The sequence below is a fragment of the Chiloscyllium plagiosum genome, chromosome 1 (genome assembly GCF_004010195.1).
Source record: "Chiloscyllium plagiosum isolate BGI_BamShark_2017 chromosome 1, ASM401019v2, whole genome shotgun sequence".
Lineage (NCBI taxonomy): Eukaryota > Metazoa > Chordata > Chondrichthyes > Orectolobiformes > Hemiscylliidae > Chiloscyllium > Chiloscyllium plagiosum.
Window position 1 is genome coordinate 121,378,414 of NC_057710.1, and position 20,496 is coordinate 121,398,909.

Consider the following 20,496-nt stretch of genomic DNA (forward strand, 5'->3'; position numbering starts at 1 on the left):
AAGGAGCATAACAGTGGGGGACCGAGTATGTAGCCTTGCAAGGAATTAGTGTTGAGCATTATGATGGAGGTGTTGTTGCTGCCTCTTAATGATTGAGGACTATGAGTCAGGAAGTCAAGGATCCAGTTAGTTAGTGACGGGAGCAGAGACAGAGAAGAGTTTGGAGACGAGTTTGTGTGGAATTATGGTGTTGACAGTGGAGCTATAGTCAATAAATATATGAGCCTGATGTAGGTATCCTTGTTATCCAGATGTTCCAGCGATGAGTGTAGGGCCAGGGCAATGGCATCTGCTGTGAACCTGTTGCACCTGTAGGCAAATCACAAAGGATCTAGGCAATTTGGACAGCTGGAGTTGATGTGAGCCATGACTAACCTCTTGCAGCACTTCATAATTATGGAGGTCAGAGCCACTGGATGATAGTCATTGAGGAATGTGACATGATTTTTCTTTGGCATCAGGATGATGGTGGTATCCTTGAAGCAGGTGGGGATTCGGATTGCAGTGAGAAGTTAAAGATGTCTGAGAATATGCTTGCCAGCTGGCCCACACAGGATCTGAGTGCACGGCCAGGGACTCCATCCACGCAAATCACCTTCCAAAAGGTTGATCTAATGGCAGTGATCGAAGATACAGGTATATCAGAGGCTGTTGGGATGGGTGACATTGTTTCACTGTCTTCCTGTTTAAAGTGAGTGTAGAATGCATTGAGCTCATTGGGTAAGAATGTCATGTTGTCCGCATTCTATTAGCCTTTGCTTTGTAGCCTGTTATGTCGTGTAAACCTTGCCACAAACTGGTGAGAGATTGGTTTGGATCTCAAGCTTAGTTTGGTATTGCCTCTTGTCATTTCTGATGGCCTTCAAAGGTCGTATTTTATAGGTCAGGCCCTGACTTGAATGCCTCAGACCTGGACTTCAGTAGGGAGTTGATCTCCCACTTAACCCATGGTTTCCGGTTATGGAATATTCTTATTAACTTCTTTGGCATGCAGTCTTCTACATATTTACTAACGAGGTCTGTAATAGTAGTGGCATTTTAATTTAGGTTGGCTGCTGAATTCTTGTCCACTAATTAAGCAGTCCCATAGAAGCCCTTCCATTGCCTCAGGCAAACACCACACTACTTTCTGTACTGGGTCCTCATGCTTCAGTTTCTTTTGGTAAGCCAAGAGGAGCAGCACTGTGCTGTGATCTGATTTTCCAAAATGCCGACCAGGAATGGAGCAATTGGCAGCACGACCATCCAAGATGCCAAGGCATTCTTGGTAACAGACACTGAAGTTTCCCAACCAGTGTACGTTTATGGAGGACAAGTTTTAATGAAGATGAAGAAACTGCAGAATACGCTCTGAGACAGGGAAAATGACGAGCAAGTGATTAGCTTGTTCAGTTCCATCGATAAGAAAAAAAGACATGACAACAGAACCGCCAACATTCTGGAATTTAGAAGTATCACAAAGAATCAAAAATAAGTGATTAATTACAGATTATTTAAATACATGGATTTGCATTTTCCTTTGAAAGAAAATAGATGGGTTGCGTCTTTTTCTCCCAAACAGAACAAAGTCTTGCCATCCAAATGGCAAAAACAAAACCATCACTGGTTTGAGGAGTCTTCTGTGCTTCAGTTGCCCCAATTGATCTTGTTCCTGTTGATTTAACACCCAGTACCAGATGAGAAAATATTTCCTCCAATAAAGTTCAAATCGTTGTCTTTAGGACACATTTCAGCGGCTGACACTATCCCACTGACTGGTAGCTGTCCCAGTGTCTGTCCACCCTTGGCGATCATCCTTCCCTAAACAACACATGACTCTGTTCCGAGCTCAAACTCTCTTCCTTGCCTTTTTGACCTCCCTACTTAACTACTTCAACACACTCCTGGCTGACACACCACATTCTTCCTTCCGTAAACCTGTTACTCATCGCTCCAAAAAGCCCCGAACTGTCACCCTTCAGTCCCGTGATCACTGGCCTATGCTGGTTCCCAGTTCAATAACTATTTTCACATTTTCCTCCTCCCAATCTCTTAACATTCTAGCTCAACCCGCAAATAGCTAGGCTTATCTAATACAGACCTCGTTAATTTCTGTGTTACTGGCAGCCACACCCTCAGAGGTCTTGACTACCAGGTCGGAAATTCCCCAAGTCTTTCCACTCCCCTTTCCCTCCTTTACGCTGCTCTCTAAAATCTACCTGATTGATCAGTTCCCTAATCCCGCCATATAGAGTCAGAGTCATAGAGATGTACAGCATGGAAACAGACCCTTCGGTCCAACCTGTCCATGCCGATCAGATATCCCAACCCAATCTAGTCCCACCTGTCAGCACCCGGCCCATATCCCTCCAAACCCTTCCTATTCATATACCCATCCAACTGGCTCTTAAATGTTGCAATTGTACCAGCCTCCCCCACATCCTCTGGCAGCTCATTTCATACATGTACCACCCTCTGCGTGAAAAGGTTGCCCCTTAGGTCTCTTTTATATCTTTCCCTTCTCACCCTCAACCTGTGCCCTCTAGTTCTGGACTCCCCAGCCCCAGGGAAAAGACTTTGTCTATTTACCCTATCAATGCCCCTCATAATTTTGTAAACCTCTAAAAGGTCACCTCTCAGCCTCTGACGCTCAAGGGAAAACAGCCCCAGCCTGTTCAGCCTCTCCCTGTAGCTCAGATCCTCCAACCCTGGCAACATCCTTGTAGATCTTTTTTGAACCCTTTCAAGTTTCACAACATCTTTCCGATAGGAAGGAGACGAGAATTGCACACAATATTCCAACAGTAACCTAACCAATGTCCTGTACAGCCGCAACATGACCTCCCAACTCCTGTACTCAATACTCTGACCAATAAAGGATTGGTGTTATCTGCAAACTTACTAACTGTACTTCTTATGCTCGCATCCAAATCATTTATGTAAAATGACAAAAAGTAGAGCACCCAGCACTGATCCTTGTGGCACTGCACTGGTCACAGGCCTCCAGTCTGAAAAACAACCCTCCACCACCACCCTCTGTCTTCTACCTTTGAGCGAGTTCTGTATCCAAATGGCTAGTTCTCCCAGTATTCCATATGATCTAACCTTGCTAACCAGTCTCCCATGGGAACCTTGTTGAACACCTTACTGAAGTCCATATAGATCACATCTACTGCTCTGCCCTCATCAATCTTCTTTGTTACTTCTACAAAAAACTCAAGTTTGAGAGTCATTATTTCCCACACAAAGCCATGTTGACTATCCCGAATCAGTCCTTGTATATATCATTACTATTTTTCTTTTGTTTTATAAAACCCCTGTGAAGCAACTTGGAACTTTTCATTTATGTAGTGCCTCCTTGTTAGAGATTGTCATCGTCTTCCAACTGCTCCAGTATTAGCATTATCTCCATAATTGAAATCTTCCATCTGAAATTTAACTTCAGGTTACTGCGCATATCCGAGCCATGGACAGTACAACAGAACAAAGCTTTTAAGTTCACCAAGTTGAACATGTAAAAACTGAAGTGGGCTAGGAAAAAGTGGTTGAAAGATTACCACATCATTCAACTGACAAGGGATGTGGACCAGAACAGTAGTCAAACGTTTACTAAAAAGGCCTTGATTTGAGATTTGTAGATTCAGCAAGACCTTGGCAACCAAAAACAATAATCATCAGAAATAAAATCAAAAAGGAGTTAATAAGAGTAATGTAAAATCTCCACAAGTTATTTGGACTGATAACATAAAGGAATAGAATAAATAATAAATATCAGATGAGAAGTATATAAATCCTTGTTTAGGCCTCAACCACAACATGGCAGATACATGGAGAAAAAGGTGCCAGTCCTACCGGACCACAGAGTTACTTTCTCATTACAGAGAGTCAATTGGTAGGGGTATAACCGGAGGGTCACCACACCTCAGGAGAGTGGAGGCAGTCAGTATACACCTGGATACCACAATACAGGAACATCGTACAAGCCTCAAAAGGATAGAGGAAATTTACTCATGTAGCAGGAAACAGAAACCGAGGAGAGACTGGAAAAGTTCGGATTGCTCTCCTTCGAAAGCAGACTTATTAAGAATTGAGCTAATAAAGTTGTCAAACTGAGAGGTTTTGGTAATATCCTTTTAGAGGAGTGTCAATAATCAAAAGGCCTTGCACAAATGACTGCCAAGTAGTGGATAGGGGTGAGCAGCAGAACGCTCCCCCCTCCCTCTCACCCCCACTCAGAAATATTGAGACTTGTAATACTTTGAGAAGATGGTGGAGAACCAATTCCACAAATAAATTATGAAAGGGAAGTTGGACAGATACTGGAGGATGAGGAATTTACAGGGTTACAGACAAAAAGTGAGAATGTGTGGCTAAACAGGACTTTTCTTTCAAAAAGCACCAACAGGCACAATGGGCCAAATAGCACTCCTGTGTTGTAAATCTCTATGATTTGATGTAACGATAAATGAGGCAGTCTTGGCTCGATTTACTCTTGGCCACTTTTCAGTGCAGTTTTGCAGCACAAATTAGGTACAGGGTGACCTATAGCCTTGGTTTCATATCCTGTTCAGTAACTGGCAAAGCAAGAGTTCCAGAACATATTAACAACCCATTCATAAAAAATGTGTCAAACAACAAAGACAGTGTACAGGATAAGCCCATTGAAAAGTCATCAGCTTATGATTTATATTTTAAACAAAATATTTTGTGGTGGTGACTTTTACCAATAACCATACTAAATTCATTCAAATGTACGAGTTTGTTTAAACAACTTACTTTGAAAGATATAACATTTGCATAAACAGGAAGTTAACTTAAAAAGTAAAATGATTTGCACCATAAGTGCTACTCCCAAAAGCAGAAAATCTAAATCCCCCCTTGACATCCAATTACATTAGCACTACAGAATACCCCAACTAACATCTGGGGGCTGCTGAGAAACTGAACTGAACCATCCTTATTAATACTATGGCTAAAAGGGCGAGTCAGAGGCTGCTATGGCAAATAACTCCTCAATGCTTATTCATCACACACAAGGAAAGAAATCAAAGAAATCTTGAGTGTGATGATTCTTCATCTGAGTGCAGTTCCAACAACACAAGAAACATCATCTAAGACAAAGTAGCGCACTTGATTGGTACCCATTCACTACCTCGAGCATGCACATCCTCCACTAGCAACACACAAAAAATAGAGAGAGTGCAAAACATGAAAGATGCAGTGAAAACTTGCTTAGGATCCTTTAACAACAACATCCAAACCTGTGACATCCATCACCTCCAAGGATAAGGGTAGCAGATGCAGGAGAACACTAGGTTGCTCCAAACCTCATGCTCTCCTGTCCTAGAATTATATTGTTGTCCATCACTATTGCTGTGACAAAACCTTAGTGCATTTTCCATAACCACACTGTGGGTATTTCCAGAAAATCAATAGTGGTGCAAGGTGGCAGCTGAAGACCATGTTGAGGACATTTTTAAAACAAACAAAAAATGGTAACGATTATGTATTTCCAACATTTTTGATCTTGTTGTTAGAAAGAACAAATACATTCGGGTGGTGCATAAGTAAGTAGGGCTTAACAGGGCGCTCTTCGGCTGTGTTCAGAGTAATCCTTTTATTCACACTGTTTTTGTAGTGGTTTTGTATTGCATTGGGAAACCCTGCTGCATTAGACAGTGGATATGTATACAGGTGCTGCACTTCAAATAATCATTGCTTACGACGATATAAAAAGCTAGTACACTAAATAGAAGACAGTACCATGACAAATTCATAAACACACTACAGTAAAGTCCCCAAAAAAAGGCACTTGAAAGAAAGTTGGAACTTTCTTTGCAGATAGGGGGTGCACTTCCACAATAAAACATACCCAGAAAAACATGGTTGATGGTCCAGCAACATAGGCAAGTAATTTCCTGCTCCTTTTTTTTTACCGTCCTGATCAGCATTTCAATAATATCAGTCGATTGACTTCTTTGTATGTGGTGTCACAGTGGTAATCAAAGAAGGAATATTTAAAATCCCAGCTGGTGCACTCTGGCAAGATGATAAAAGCACTTCTAGGCAGACTGCTTACACTTCTGAAAACACTATGAGCAAATATTGCCTATCAATTGTTGCCTACCTCCAAAAAGGTTTAGGTCAGTGAAATGCACAACATCTGGCCCTTCAAACAAAAGATATATATGCTTTTCTACTCTACCATGGTGAAAAAACACTTGTTAAGAAGTTGCTCAACTAGTGTCACTTTACAAATCAACGTGCAAGTTGAAATACCTGCGAAATGTTCTTGTGCTCTCGTTCTGATTTTCCACCCTCTTTCAGTCATTCATCCTTCATAGTTTCAGTTGCAAAAAGAGAAGTGGCTTTAATCTGTCAACCACACCTATGCACTTTTGGGTGGCAATTCTGTTCCAGTTATGACTAATGCATAGTTTATACAAAGTATGCAAACAACATGCCAAAATTCAAACTTAAACCCTCCAATTCATTAATCATGTCTTTCTTGACTCGGGTCCTGTATTATTCACAGCAACTCATCAAGCAATTAACGTTTTAAAATGCAACTACTGTAGCCATCTTCTTTGTTCCCAAGTGCCAGTAATCGGATGGTTTTTGTTATAATTATTACCACCTAGTTAAGATTTGGTGCAAAGTTGGATTAGTTTTCAAAGAAAAAAAAATGTTTGATTCCAAAAAAAACTTCACCAGTCTGAAGTCAGAAAAGGTAAAAATGAAAGAAATTATTTTGCTTTCAGTGATTACTCACTCTATACAATATTTAAAATAGATTTGCACGGGTACATGGATAAGAAAGATTGAGAGGAATATGGGCCGCACAGGCAACAGGACTAGTTCAGTTGAGGATACATGGTTGGCACGGATGAATTGGAGGGGGGGTCAGCCCGTTTCCATGCTGTATAACTGACTCCATTAGTCACACTGAAATATGATTTAAGATAGTAGATGGCATTCTTCCAGTCATTACTCAAGCCTAGATGACTATTCAACCATGGAAGCATTTACTAAATGTACCATACGTGGTCTCACCTGATGTACACATCTTCAACGATCAGATCACAAGCCTCAGGAGACAACATACAGTCCATTGAGCCTACTCCTTTTACTTAAATACAATTATGGCTGATCTTGGCTTTTTTAATCCACTTTCTGCCTGCTCCCCGCATCCTTTCATTCTCAGATATTCAGATTGTTGGTGTTTCAAAGACTTAATTACATTCAATGATGGAGCATCCACAAACCTCTGGGTTAACAAATGGATTCACAATCATTTCAGTGAAGAAATTCCTCATCTCAGTCTTCAAATGATCATCTCCTTATCTTGAGACTGTGACTTTAAGTTTCTGCTAGCAGACTCAAGTCTGCTTACCCTGTCAAATTTCTTCAAATTCTTGTATGTTCCAGAGAAGTCCCCTATTATTCTTTTCAACCTCAGAGAATGTGGGCCCAAATTCCACATCATCTCATCTCACGTGCCAACGTGGCGATATTAGCTGTACTGCCGTGAGTATATCATTCATTATATATGGAGACAAAACCATCACACAGTATCCCAGAGTGAGCTAACAATAACAGCAGTCACATAGAACATTGCTAAGTTCAATGGAAACCAAAAAAGACAACTCCAGTTTCAAAGTTTTAAGTGTTCATGAATTTGAAACTTACATTAACTAAGAAGCAGTCTGATCTATGCTCTTGTCCACAAGGTCAGCGTTTAATTTAAGATTTCAAGTGCATTTGTTTATATTCACAAAAGGTCAAATATGGACTTTCCTTCTGCGCAGGCAACGCAACTTACAGCACAGAATGACTTTGTGGGAAATGGAGGTCATCCGTTCAGCAGAATGCAACAAACATGGTTTCTCGCCCAAATCAGATTGACAGTCTGGGCAACTGGATTCTAGAAATGTCTGACACCATCAGGTTTGTGAAAAATGAAAATTACAAGATACAAAGAAGTCTAGTCAGCCCAACCACTTTATACATTTACATTTTTTACGAATGAAATGGGTTCATCAAACTTAGCCCTAGGTCCCATATCCCTCGGTCCCATATCCCTCTAATCTCTTTCTTCATCCACTGAATCAAAATTAAACATAGATACCACACTTTCTGCCTCAACCACTGACTTTGCAAATGTAAAAAAGAGTAATGAAAGTACACAAATTAGATAATAAATCCTGATGAATTTTGAGGTGATAAAATTCTTCCCTTGATGCCAATGTTCTTGTGAACAAAGTGAAATCTTCGCTAGAAGTATCTTCCTTAAAATAATCATGCTGTTATAGCCCATAACAGTATCGGATCTGTTGTCAAATCTTTACGTGTAGCATAGACACGAGCATATAACAGTTGGGCTAAAAGGCCTGCTTGTTTTGTATATTCTGCGTCAACTGAACTGGCCTAACCATGGCATTCAGTTGCATTAAACCCCGACCAATGAGGTTGTCCACCCCAAATCCTCTCAGAGCAATTTTAGGGCTAGGCAATAAACAACAACCTTGCCAAAAACTCACGTGGAGAATTGAACGGTCCCTTAAATGTACGCATTTAAAAAGCAAATATCAGATGATTTTAAATCATGCAATTTGAGGTGCCAATATATGTACTGTCCACTCAAAAGGTGCAGTCATTACACAATGAACTGCCTATATGATAGCTTCCAAACACTACTGCTACAAATCATTCGAGATAAAAACCAAGGCAATGTATTAATTTCCATAGCTCTCATTCAAGTGACCTTGCTTGGTGAATTTATTTTATTTTGTACTATATTTTGAAGCAAATGCTGGAAAATTGACCACCTGCCTTTTTGTCATGATACACTGCATTGATTATCTGAAAACAAAATTTCAGATTTAGCTCAACTAAGTTTTCTGTTGCAAACAGGCATTTTAAAGTGGCTTCCAGCCAGTCACAATGAAACAGCTTTCAAAATTGTGCAAAGATAAACACGTCCTCCTCAAACACTACTGCTACCACCGTGGTGGGCGGCACGGTGGCACAGTGGTTAGCACTGCTGCCTCACAGCGCCTGAGACCCGGGTTCAATTCCTGCCTCAGGCGACTGACTGTGTGGAGTTTGCACATTCTCCCCGTGTCTGCATGGGTTTCCTCCGGGTGCTCCGGTTTCCTCCCACAATCCAAAGATGTGCAGGTCAGGTGAATTGACCATATTAAATTGCCCGTAGAGTTAGGTAATTATAGGGGTATGGGTGGGTTGCGCTTCGGCGGGTCGGTGTGGACTTGTTGGGCCGAAGGGCCTGTTTCCACACTAATGTAATCTAATCTAAACCTTTCGACCTGTCTGCAAGTCTTCAACACCATTGACCACACCATCCTCCAACATCTCTGCACTAATCACCCAGCTGAGTCAGTGCGCTCTGAAGTGTTCAGGTTTAAAAATCTGATTGTGGCTAGAAAACATGTGCAATTATTTATTTTGCTGCCCCTTCCAGGATCCATCCTGGCCCCACCTATTGATCATCTACATTGGATGGTGTCAAGGGGTATAAATAAAAAGAGGTACAGCATTACTTTGCCAAGTATCCTGAAGGCACCTGGTTCTATCTCAACATTTATCACCATTGACTCCTCTATTGTTGTTGACTATTGCTGCAGACATCCACTACTGAATAAGAATAAAAATGTCCTCCCATTAAACATTGGGAAGTCAGAAACATCATCCCAAACTCCAGTCTCCAATGACCAGCTCCATCTTTCTTCCCCCACAACAGTCTGAGATTAAGGCAACAGGATCACAGCCTTTATTGCACACTTGGTCCCAAGGAGTTCCAAAGCTCATCTTTATACCATTTCCAGCAGTTACTTGTCTCAACTTCACCCTATTGCTAAAATGCTCATCTATGCCTTTATCACTTCGAGGCTTTTCCAATGCACTCTTGGCTGGCCTCCCCAAACTCTACTAAAACTCAAGGTCATCCAAAACTCTTTTTCCATGTCTCAACTCATAGCAAATCCTGTTTCCCTATCACTCCAGTGTTTGCTGACTGTCATTTATAGAATCCCTACAGTGTGGAAACAGGCCATTTGGCCCAACAAGTGCACACTGACCCTCTGAAGCGTATCACACCCAGACCCATTCCCCTCTTACTTTACGTTCCCCCTGACGAATGCGCCCAACCTACACACCTTTGAACACTATGGGCAACTTAGCATGGCCAATCCACCTAACCTGCACATCTTTGGACTGAGAGAGGAAACGGGAGCGTCCAGAGGAAACCCACACAGACACCGGGGGGGGGGGGGGGGGATGTGTATGGAGTTTGCAGTCAGCAGAGGCTGGAATCAAACCCAAGTTCCTAGTACTGTGAGGCACCACGAAGTCGAGCAACGTCTTGACTTTAAAATCTCATTTTCATACCCCACCAAGTCTTGCCCCTCATGCTTTTGTAATTTCATCCAGCTCAGCCTTCCAATAGATCTGCGCTCCTTTATAACTCTGGCCTTAGGCATAATTGCTTCACCATTGGTGGCTGGCGTTTCAGCTGTTTAAGCCACAAAATCCAGCATTCTCTCTAAATCTCCGCTTTTTCTTTCACTTTTCTCTTTTGAGCCACTCCTTAAAATCTATCCCTATGACCAAAAGCTTGCTTTTGGTCATCGAACCTAATAATTCCTTCGTTGCCTGGCGTCCCACTTTTATAACGCTGCCATGAAGCACCTGAGAACATTCCATCATGTCAAATTGCTGTAAGTTGCAGGTGTTGATGGCACACTGCCAGCTTACCTTTACCAAAAAGGTGTAACGTTGTAATGGCTGTGATGTGAAGCTGTATCTTTCAAGAGATTTATTTTTAAAAAAACTTTACCTCTCTTCTCAATTTTTTGCAATGATAAAGCATGTATTTTAGAGAGTGAGAAGTTAACAAAACTGATGCACAAGTACACAGCTGGAAAAGAGCACAAAAGAGACTTAAAATGGTCATGATGGTGACAACTAAGTATAGAATCACAGAATCCCTACAGTGTGGAAACAAGCTATTTGGTCCAACAAGTGTACACAGACATCCCGATGCTTCACACTCACAATAAGAAAACTATATTGCAGGAAATAGTGGTTTAACAGTGTGAGGGAAAATCCTAGAATATACAAAGTAAATTTCAAAGCCACAGCTTAAAGCAACACTGCTCTAGAAGTCCTTATTATAGCACAAACTATATTGTTTGTATAACTATCTGGTGCTTTGACACTGCAAGTCATGAAAATAGCTGAAAATGTGTTGCTGGAAAAGCGAAGGTCAGGCAGCATCCTAGGAGCAGGAGAATCGGCGTTTGGGCATGAGCCCTTCTTCAGGAATGAGGAAAGTGTGCCCAGCAGGCTAAGATAAAAGGTAGGGAGGAGGGACTTGGGGGAGGGGCGTTGGAAATGAAAACACACAAGTCTCGATTTATATAAAATATAAATCCTGCAAAACTCTGACAATATTGTTTGCACAGATTCACAACAAAAACAAAGTTAAGATCAACAGGCTTACAGCAGTCCAAACGTCTGCTCTATTACCCAGTAGCAGTGATGGTAATTGGCAGCTGTGCTCAAAGCAGACTATTTAGGACATTTTAGCAAAAAAAAAAGTGTTGTTACCTGGGTGTGTATCGGATGGCTGAATACACTGTAGTTTGTCTAAACTTGTCTGAGCAGAAATGATGCAAACTTTGGAAAAATAGATGAACTATTTGTGTGGTGAAGAGCAACACAAAGGCAAAGAGCAGCTAGAGGCAGTGCTTCTCTAATGTGTTCCCTCACACTGGAGCACCACTTCAAAGCAAAGGCTTGTATGCTCCTGGAAAGCTGCTCCCTTTTGTTAATTTCAACACAAATATTCACCAATAATGGGCGCGTCAGCAGATGTCTGGAGGAAATCATAAAAAGCAGTTAAAATAGTTGATGAAAAGAAATTCATGTCCAGAAATACAAATACCATTGTGTATCTGTGCACAAATTGGCTATTGTGTTTCCTACATTACAACAATGACTAGCTTCAAGAGTTATTCATTAGTTGTGAAACACTTTGGCCAACCTGAAGTTCTTCCTTTACAAAAAAAGGTCCCTCCCTGCTTGTGTGGTCACAGCCTCTGGAGTGTATTTTTAAAACAAAAATCAGAAAATGCATGCAGCTCAAAGGGCACGGTTTTTCAAATGAGTGTCTGGCAACAGAGATAAAACTGATCGCTTGTTCACTACAACAATCTTTAGAATGTTTGTTAGATGATTAGCATATTTAACCAAACTTCACCCCATAGATAAAACTATTTTCAGTCAAAAGCAAGCTTATTTCACTCCATATTCTTTGCAATTGGTTCCCAGTTTAGAGGAATACAGTTCAATCTCAGTAATTGCAAACATAGAAAAATCCAATCAATGCAAGTGTTCTGTACAACACAATGTAGCAGTCGCTAGCATTTGCAAAATTTCAGAATAGCCATAAAACTTTGGAGACTTGGTGAGTTCATTAATCTGTAAAAAAAAAAGGGCTTGTTTTGGATGCATATGTTCGCTCCTTGTAGAGGTGGTCTCATGCCATAGGGATAGCATCCCCATCTTTGAGCCGGAAAATCCGAGTTCAAGTTCCCTCCAAGCTTTTAAGGAAGTATTCATGATGCATTTCATTAGTCTGAGCCTGTAAATTCTAACACTTGCCCCAATAATCGCCAAAAAATGGGATTTGGTATGGTGATGGAGGGAGAGAAGGAAGGAAGAGTGCATCTGAAGACATACAAAGTTGATTCCTTCCAGAAAGTACTGAAATAATTCTAGCACATTCCTCCAAAAGTAGCTGACACTGCAAATCTATGGAGAGCTGGAGGCTATTCATTGGCCTCAAAACTATGACCAAAATTAGTGAGGTAAAGCTACATCTCGCTTAACTTTATTTTAAAAGCATGTGTTTTACAAGGTCAAATTATAATTGACATAAGTAGAGCTGTGGCAAGTCTACACAGTTCACTCATTGTTTCTCTACATCTACAACAAAAGATCTATTTACGTTGGTGGCTTGAAAGTAGCTTGAAGAGTTTCAGGATTAAATATACATATCTAAACGTTTCCACAAAATTATAGTTAGAAATGCAGTAGAATTTTCTAAATTCCAGTGACAAAGATTTATACAAAAAGGCCTCCTGCTCATCTCATAATAATTTGTATCACCGAGTCCAAAAATAATCTCCTTTGATTGCAGTTGCTCACTGAGTCACAGAAGGGTCAGTTAGACAGATCATTCTTGTCAGCATCTGCAGATTTATAAAATGGCAGCAAAAGCAGAGTGCTGCACGACTAGCATCAAATGCGGCCAAAGTCAATGTCAATTAAATACAAAAACTGGAAATGGCAACAGCCTTGGGATATGCGGGTTTAGACAGTGGATTATCTCATGTAAGAAAACGTCAACTGTTCTGTTTCAAAAGGAAGGGAAAAAGTACATAGTCTTGACAGAACAAAAAGAAAGGGGTCAAAGTCACACACCCAGAGGATAAATAAAAAAAAGGAACAGAAAAGGACAGTCTGAATGATGAGATTAGATGAGTTACTGTTTTCATAATGAATGCCTTCAATCAATCCAAAATTTTAATCAACAGAATCTAAACTACAACAGATTGTTTGAAAGAAGTTTTATTCCTTCATTATCAAGGATTTATGAGGGGAAATGCACATTTTGGCTTGGTTCTTGCTCGCTATCAGGACAGCATCTACAATTTAGAATGAATAAATCTTTTAGAAGCTATAATGTGATCAACTTTGAGATTCTCTTGACAATTTCTACCAATAGAAAAATTAAAGTTTCAATGAAGTAAAATTCAGTAGAGCTAGAAAAAAACATAATGGCCTGCTGTCAGACAAAATCAGGCAAGTCAACATTTAAAACTATAAAAACTATTTGGTAAATCTGCATGTGTACATGTACATGCTAAGAAGCAAACGATTAAGCAAATAAAAGGCTCCAAAATGAACAGAGAATTAAACTGGAATAGATATTTTAGACTAAAAGGCATACTACAGAGTCTACTGGGAAAATGGGATGGACAAAAAGTTTGCAAAGAGTACAACAATATTTCGAAATTGTTTTCATTACATGGCGCGAAATACAAATATCAAGTGAGATAATAAAGCTTTTTAAGTGCGCATAGGGAGGAAGTTAGATTTCTTTAAAAAGTTACTGGAATAACTGAAGATGAATATAACTAAAAAGACTCAACAATTACGTTCCATAAGTGGTGTGTAACAGAAAGGAAAAGTACCAATTCGGTGTTTGATTAACCGATTGGGACAAATACAATGAAATCTTTGGAAATTAGAGAGGAGGATACAGTAGATAAGTTAGGATTGAAGTGTGACATACATTTTCTCTGGGTCAATGTACATCTTAGACTATTGAAAGAGACGAGGAGTGAGTCTGCCAAGCATAGCTAATAGTAATAATTGAGATTCATTGTGTACTAGAGATACCACAAAATCAAAAGCCAGTAAAATGTAGTACAGGTCGTTCTGCTATAACATGTGTTTTGTTATTATGAATTCGCTATAACACAATAGACAAATTGGGAACATCTTCTTTAACACTGACTTTTAAAGGTTTTATTGGTTATAAGAAGATTCTGGTCCCATTAATTTAAATGGTGCTGCTATAATGTGATTTTCTTATAACACTGGATTGCACGAGAACAGAACAACCGCATTATAGCAAAACTGACTGTACCATTATTTAAAACAGAACAAATAAAAGTACAAGTATCTACAGACCCATTAACCTTACTTCAGACGAGTAAAAACTGTACTAAGTGTCTGCATTAAGGGGCAGGTTGGAAATGCATCAAGTGGAAACAGATGATTTGGGTTTAGGAGCAAAAGGATACTATTCAATTTTGCCTCCATTTAAAGATGTGAAGAGTACAATAGTTACTGGATTCCTCATAAAATCATTTACTTATACTTTAATAAAGTTCTGTACTAACCAACCTAAAATGCAGCCATATCCAGGGAAGAATTCAAGACAGAAGAATTTGGAAAAAACACAGACAACTTACGAATAGCTAATCAGAGCATTGCTGAACAATTTCCAAGAGTTAGAATAGCAACTTTTTTTTATTTCTATAAAGTTATGTAGATACAGAAAATAAGGCTTTTAAAAATCTACAGACATCGATAATATAAGAACTCCAAGGATAGAAGATATAATTAAACTCCTGAAGAAGGGTCTACATCGGTTAGTTAGGTAGATAAACACCAACAAGTAATACCAAGTACAAAATATTACTTACTGAACAAACAACAACCCGTGGCAGAATAAAGGGAATGAAAGTTAGCGTGTTATTTTGGGAGGTTAACCTTACAATCTTTGACAGGAAATGGTATGAGGAAATTCTGGGGACATAAAGCATTTAGAACCACAGATGTGATGAAACCAGAATGTCAAGCCAAGGGCAATCAGGATAGTAAAACAAAAAGAAAAAAACAAAACCGTGAACTTACCGTACTGCGGAGTTTAGAGCACATTATTCTCAACTGGCAACCTAAATTTAGAATTTCTACCAGTTACAACATTCAGGACAATTTCTTTTCCGTGTCTGTGTCAAATTTGACAGTGGCCACACGGAATTTTGCTGACAAGTTGATAATCTTCAAAAAGATTTCAGAATTTTAGGATAAAGTCACTGATCATGCTGTGAAGATTCATTTTATTATTATTTGGAAACTTGGGCTCTAAAATTGGCGAGTGATGTATGTCTTCGAGTGTGCTTTGTGGTTCTACATTGTGCATGAGAGACGGACAATTTTAAATTCATTTTCAAGGCCTGAAATTAATCACGGGTTGTCAAAAGGTTTGTTGATGCATGCATTTCTCAGGAAGGCAAGTAGCCTTCGAGTGAGCTGGAGGTATTCAGTTCAGTGAATTGATAACATAAATGGATTATTGAGTCCGCCAAGCTTTCTCCACAATTCTAGATCCTGGATAATCAGCTCCCCAGTGCCATTTTCCCTGCATTATCTCCACATCCTCCAAAATGTTGTAGATTTCTGGAGACCAATCAATTTCTCTTTGGAACATGCTCAAAGATTCAGGTAGGGAACTCCAAAGATTCACCATCCTGACTGAAGACATTCCTCATCTCAGAGTGAAATGACCATACCCCTTATTGTCAAAGTCAGAACTGGGTAAAAAGTCCTGAATGGCTTAGAAGAAAACTCTGGAAACATTTAAGAGTTGGTAAGAAGAAACCAATTACAGCCATGCCACCTGAACAAAAAAACTTTTAAAGTGGAGACAAAGTGACGGTTCACTGAAGTAAGTGTATCTGTAAGATTGTTGAGGGGGAAAAAAGGGTTGAATCTTTATTTCTGGTATCTGTAAAGGGACAATTTCAAATAACTATTGTAAGCTGCCGTAGTGAGTGTGTTTATTCCTTTTGTACAAAAACCTTTCCCTTTTAAAAATACATTGATACATACATGAATATGCCGCATGACTAACAACAGTAAAAGAGTCACAAAAACAAAGTTTATGATCTATCAAATTAGGTTTCCCTCCAAGACTGGATGTGCCCAACATTACCATGAGGTGGGACAATAACAGCGTTAGATGGGATATGGATCAGATCGAGTGTCACAGACTCCTCTCCACTTGTGCATTCAGATTAGACCAAAAAACTTTACACTCCAAACTTTGTACTTGCCCTGGCGAATATAGTTCAATTTTTGTAAAATCCACTCATAGGGGGACAGTCAGGAATCAGTTCTGCAGCTCTGCTGAAATGTAATTGGTTTACCACCACAACTTTTTGAAATCTGTAGCATCTGCATTTTTTAAAAAACTAAACTCCATGCATATCTGCATAAGGGGAGATGATTTTGAATTGATTTTATTCCCTCCCTCCAATTCTCTATGGAGGATCATTACACCACATTTTCCAGTCAGACTGGAAGGGTTAGCAAGAAAGTTTAATAATAAGGTTAATAATTCTGAAAAGGTTAATGTCAGAAACTAAAATCAGCACCAATTCTTAAGGTGTCATCAGCAGTTGGTTGGAGAAACATAGGAGGGCTAAAAAACTTAGTATCTTGGGGGATCTACGAATGGCGGCGATCCGAGAAGATCACACTGCAGAGCTTCGCATCGCAGCAGGAGCAGGATGGTCCTTTAACCCACCCAATCCAGGTCATCAGGATTTCTTGGGGCATTGGAAAGATTGTGGAGCCCCAAGAAACATTTAAAAATTGACTTACCTGTATTTTCAGCTGTCCAGAAATGCCTAGAAACGGAGGAGGAGCATCTGAGGCCGGGCCTGCAGCTCAGCCTGCAGCAGCCCTGGAGCCGATTACTCTCCAGGACCTGGTGAACCAGCTCTCGAAATCTTGCGAGATGTTGGGGAAACAGATTGAAGAGAAGCTGGCTCCAGTCTCTCTCATGCGGCATAAGCATGAGCAGCAGCTGGGAGACTTGGAGAAGACGAACTGAGGTGGAGCACAGGGTCACAGCGGTGGAAGCTGATGCCAGTTCATTCAAGGAAGAGATCCAAGCCCTGAAGACGCTGGTTTGTAATTTGCGTGACCAAGTGGATGATCTTGAAAACAGGGGCAGGAGAAAAAACATTCGGGTCATCGGTCTGCCCGAGGGTAAGGAAGATGAGTGGCCTGCGGAATTTGTTGAAGATTGGCTTCCGAAATTCCTTGACTTGGAGACTGGCATGAGAGGATTGATGATAAAGGGGGCTCACCGGGTTGCAGCACGGAGGTCGGGTCTGGGTCAACGCCATCGTCCTTTCCTGGGACGGTTCCATCATTACCGACATAAGGAGAGAGTCATGGAGGCTTCCAGACTCCAGGGGAAGGATCCAAAGGCCCTAATTTACGAGGGGTCTAAGATCATGTTTTTTCAGGACTTTTCAGCGGCGGTGATCCAGAAACGAAAATCGTATGATGGTGTCAAGAGAAGACTGAAGGAGCTTGGGATTCAGTACTCCCTGAAATATCCGGCTGTGCTTCGGATTACCTTAGATGGATCCATGTTTCTAAGTTAGGACATACCAAAGGATGGGTGGGGTATTTATTCCCCTTTTTTTTAATATAAAAGAATGTTTTTATTCATATTGATATTCTATGGGGTATTTATTCTTTTTACCTTGTGCTTGCGATGCGGCTCTAGCTGGGAGAAGTGAAGGTGGTTGAGATGGTTAGATGCCTATTTATGGGCAGTTCGGGACGGGTAGTTGCTCCCTCCAGGCAGGGGGTGAGTTCCCCTACTCAGCGCTATTGGCACTTTATATGTTGGTTTGTTTGCTGGTTTTTGTTGTTTTTTATTTTTAATAATTTTGTATGTTTGTTAAATGTAGTGGTTTTAGTTTATGTAGTTTTTATATTTGGTGGACTGTGCAACACTAAGGCTCAGCAATTTGTGGTTCGGGTTCCTCCTCTCTGGAATTTAAATGTAATTGCAGAAGATTATGGCTAATAATTTGATTAAATGGTGTACCTGGAATATCAAGGGAAGTCACTCACCAATTAAGAGGAAGAAGGTACTCGAGTCTTAGAAAGGAGAAGGTGGATATTGCTTTGTTACAGGAGACAGATTTGGATGACAAGCAGCATCTAAAATTACAGCAGAATGGCTTTGACCGAGTTTATTTTTCATCATTTAATACCAGAAGTAGGGGAGTGGCTATATTGGTAAGGAAAAAAATCTCTCATTTAAATTGTTGGAATGCGTTAAAGACACGTACGGGAGGTTTGTAATTGTTAAAGCTTTGATAAATGGGGAAGAATATGGCATCTTAAATGTTTATTGTCCCCCAGCTCATCCTCTTAAATTCTTGGTAGATGCTTTTTCTAAACTGTTAAGTCTCAAGTCTCGGCACATCATTATAGGGGGAGATTTTAACTGCCTCATGGACCCCACAGTAGACAGGTTGCCTAAAGGTCCCTCGATACCCTCTGCATAAACTAAACAGTTATTGGATTTGTATGGAGAAATTAGGATTAGTGGACGTCTGGAGGTGTCTCCACCCTACGGTAGGGATTTCATGTTTTTCTCCAATCCGCACAGATGTCACACGAGGATTGATTTTTTTTCTGACCCCTGCGGTAACCCTGGATCTGGTGGCATCCTGTACGATTGGTAATATTGCTATCTCTGATCATGCTCCAGTGTACCTCATGGTTAAAATTAAGGATGTTACAGTGGATTCAAGGTACTGGCGAATGAACCCTTTTATTCTCGTTTGTGGAGTATTCGGAGCAGGTTTGTGGAGTATTTCTCTAGGGAATTTCGGGCATTCCTAGACATCAACATAGGCTCGGTTGATAGCTCATTTGTTCTCTGGGAAACTGCCAAATCTTATGCCAGAGGGTTAGTTATTTCATATTCCACAAGTAGGAAGCAGCAGAAGGGTGAGCAGCAACATCTCCTTGAAGCACGGTCGAAGGCAGCCGAGAAGGCCTAATTTGACAGACCCTCATTGGTCAAACTACAGAGGATTACGGCACTGCGGTCTGCACTAAATTCCGTGCTCACGCAGACAGCAAAGAAGGAGCTGGTTTTTGCAAAGCAAAGGTTATATGAGCATGGTGACGAGCCAGGCAAATACTTAGCATACCTTGCCAGAAAGAGAAGTGCCCCACAAACCATTACAGCGATTAGGGAAGGGTCTGGGAACCTAACATGTGATTCTAAAAAGATTAATGTGGCATTCCAGAGATTCTACTCTAAATTATATCAGTCTGAGAATTGTGAGGAGGGGCAGACCAAAATGGAATCCTTTTTTTAAGAGATCCGAAGCTCCCAGGTGTGACTCCCGAACAACAGTCCTTTCTCAATGCCCCATTATCAGAGCAAGAAGTGCAGGAAGCTGTGAGGCAGCTTCAGAGTGGAAAGGCGCAGCTTCAAAGTGGAAAGACAGCCGGTCCTGATGGACTTCCCAGTGAATTATAAAAGGAATTTATAAGTATACTGTCAGGCCCGATGCTGAATATGTTTAATGATTCATACACTCATGATTGTCTCCCACAATCTCTGAGAGAGGCCAATATTTCACTTATCCTTAAAAAAAGGGAAGGATCCGGAAGACTATGCTTCATACAGCCCATCTCGCTCTTAAATGTGGACTTTAAGATCCTCTCTAAGGCTCTTGCATTAAGGCTGGAGACTGTGTTATCCTCCATTATTAAAGAGGATCAGACGGGCTTCATAAAGGGTCACAGATCCTCCAATAACGTTAGGAGGCTGCTTAATGTAATTCAAGCATGCCAACAGCAGTCAATACAGGGATTGGTAATTTCTTTAGATACAGAGAAGACATTTGACCGAGTTGAGTGGCCGTACCTTTTCTATACTCTAGACCGGTTTGGTCTGGGCGAAGTTTTCATTAGATTGGGTAAAGGTTCTCTACAGTGTACCTCTCGCTGCGATCATTACCAACGGGGTACGATCAAGCAATTTTAATATTTCTAGGGGCAGCCGGCAGGGCTGTCCCCTTTCACCATTAC

General features: G+C 40.6%; 1 protein-coding gene across 2 annotated transcripts in view; it reads right to left on the reverse strand.

The window, feature by feature from the left end:
* Positions 1-20,496, reverse strand: part of LOC122552813 (AF4/FMR2 family member 1-like) — a 164,613-nt gene that overhangs the window by 80,418 nt on the left and 63,699 nt on the right. The window lies entirely within an intron of this gene.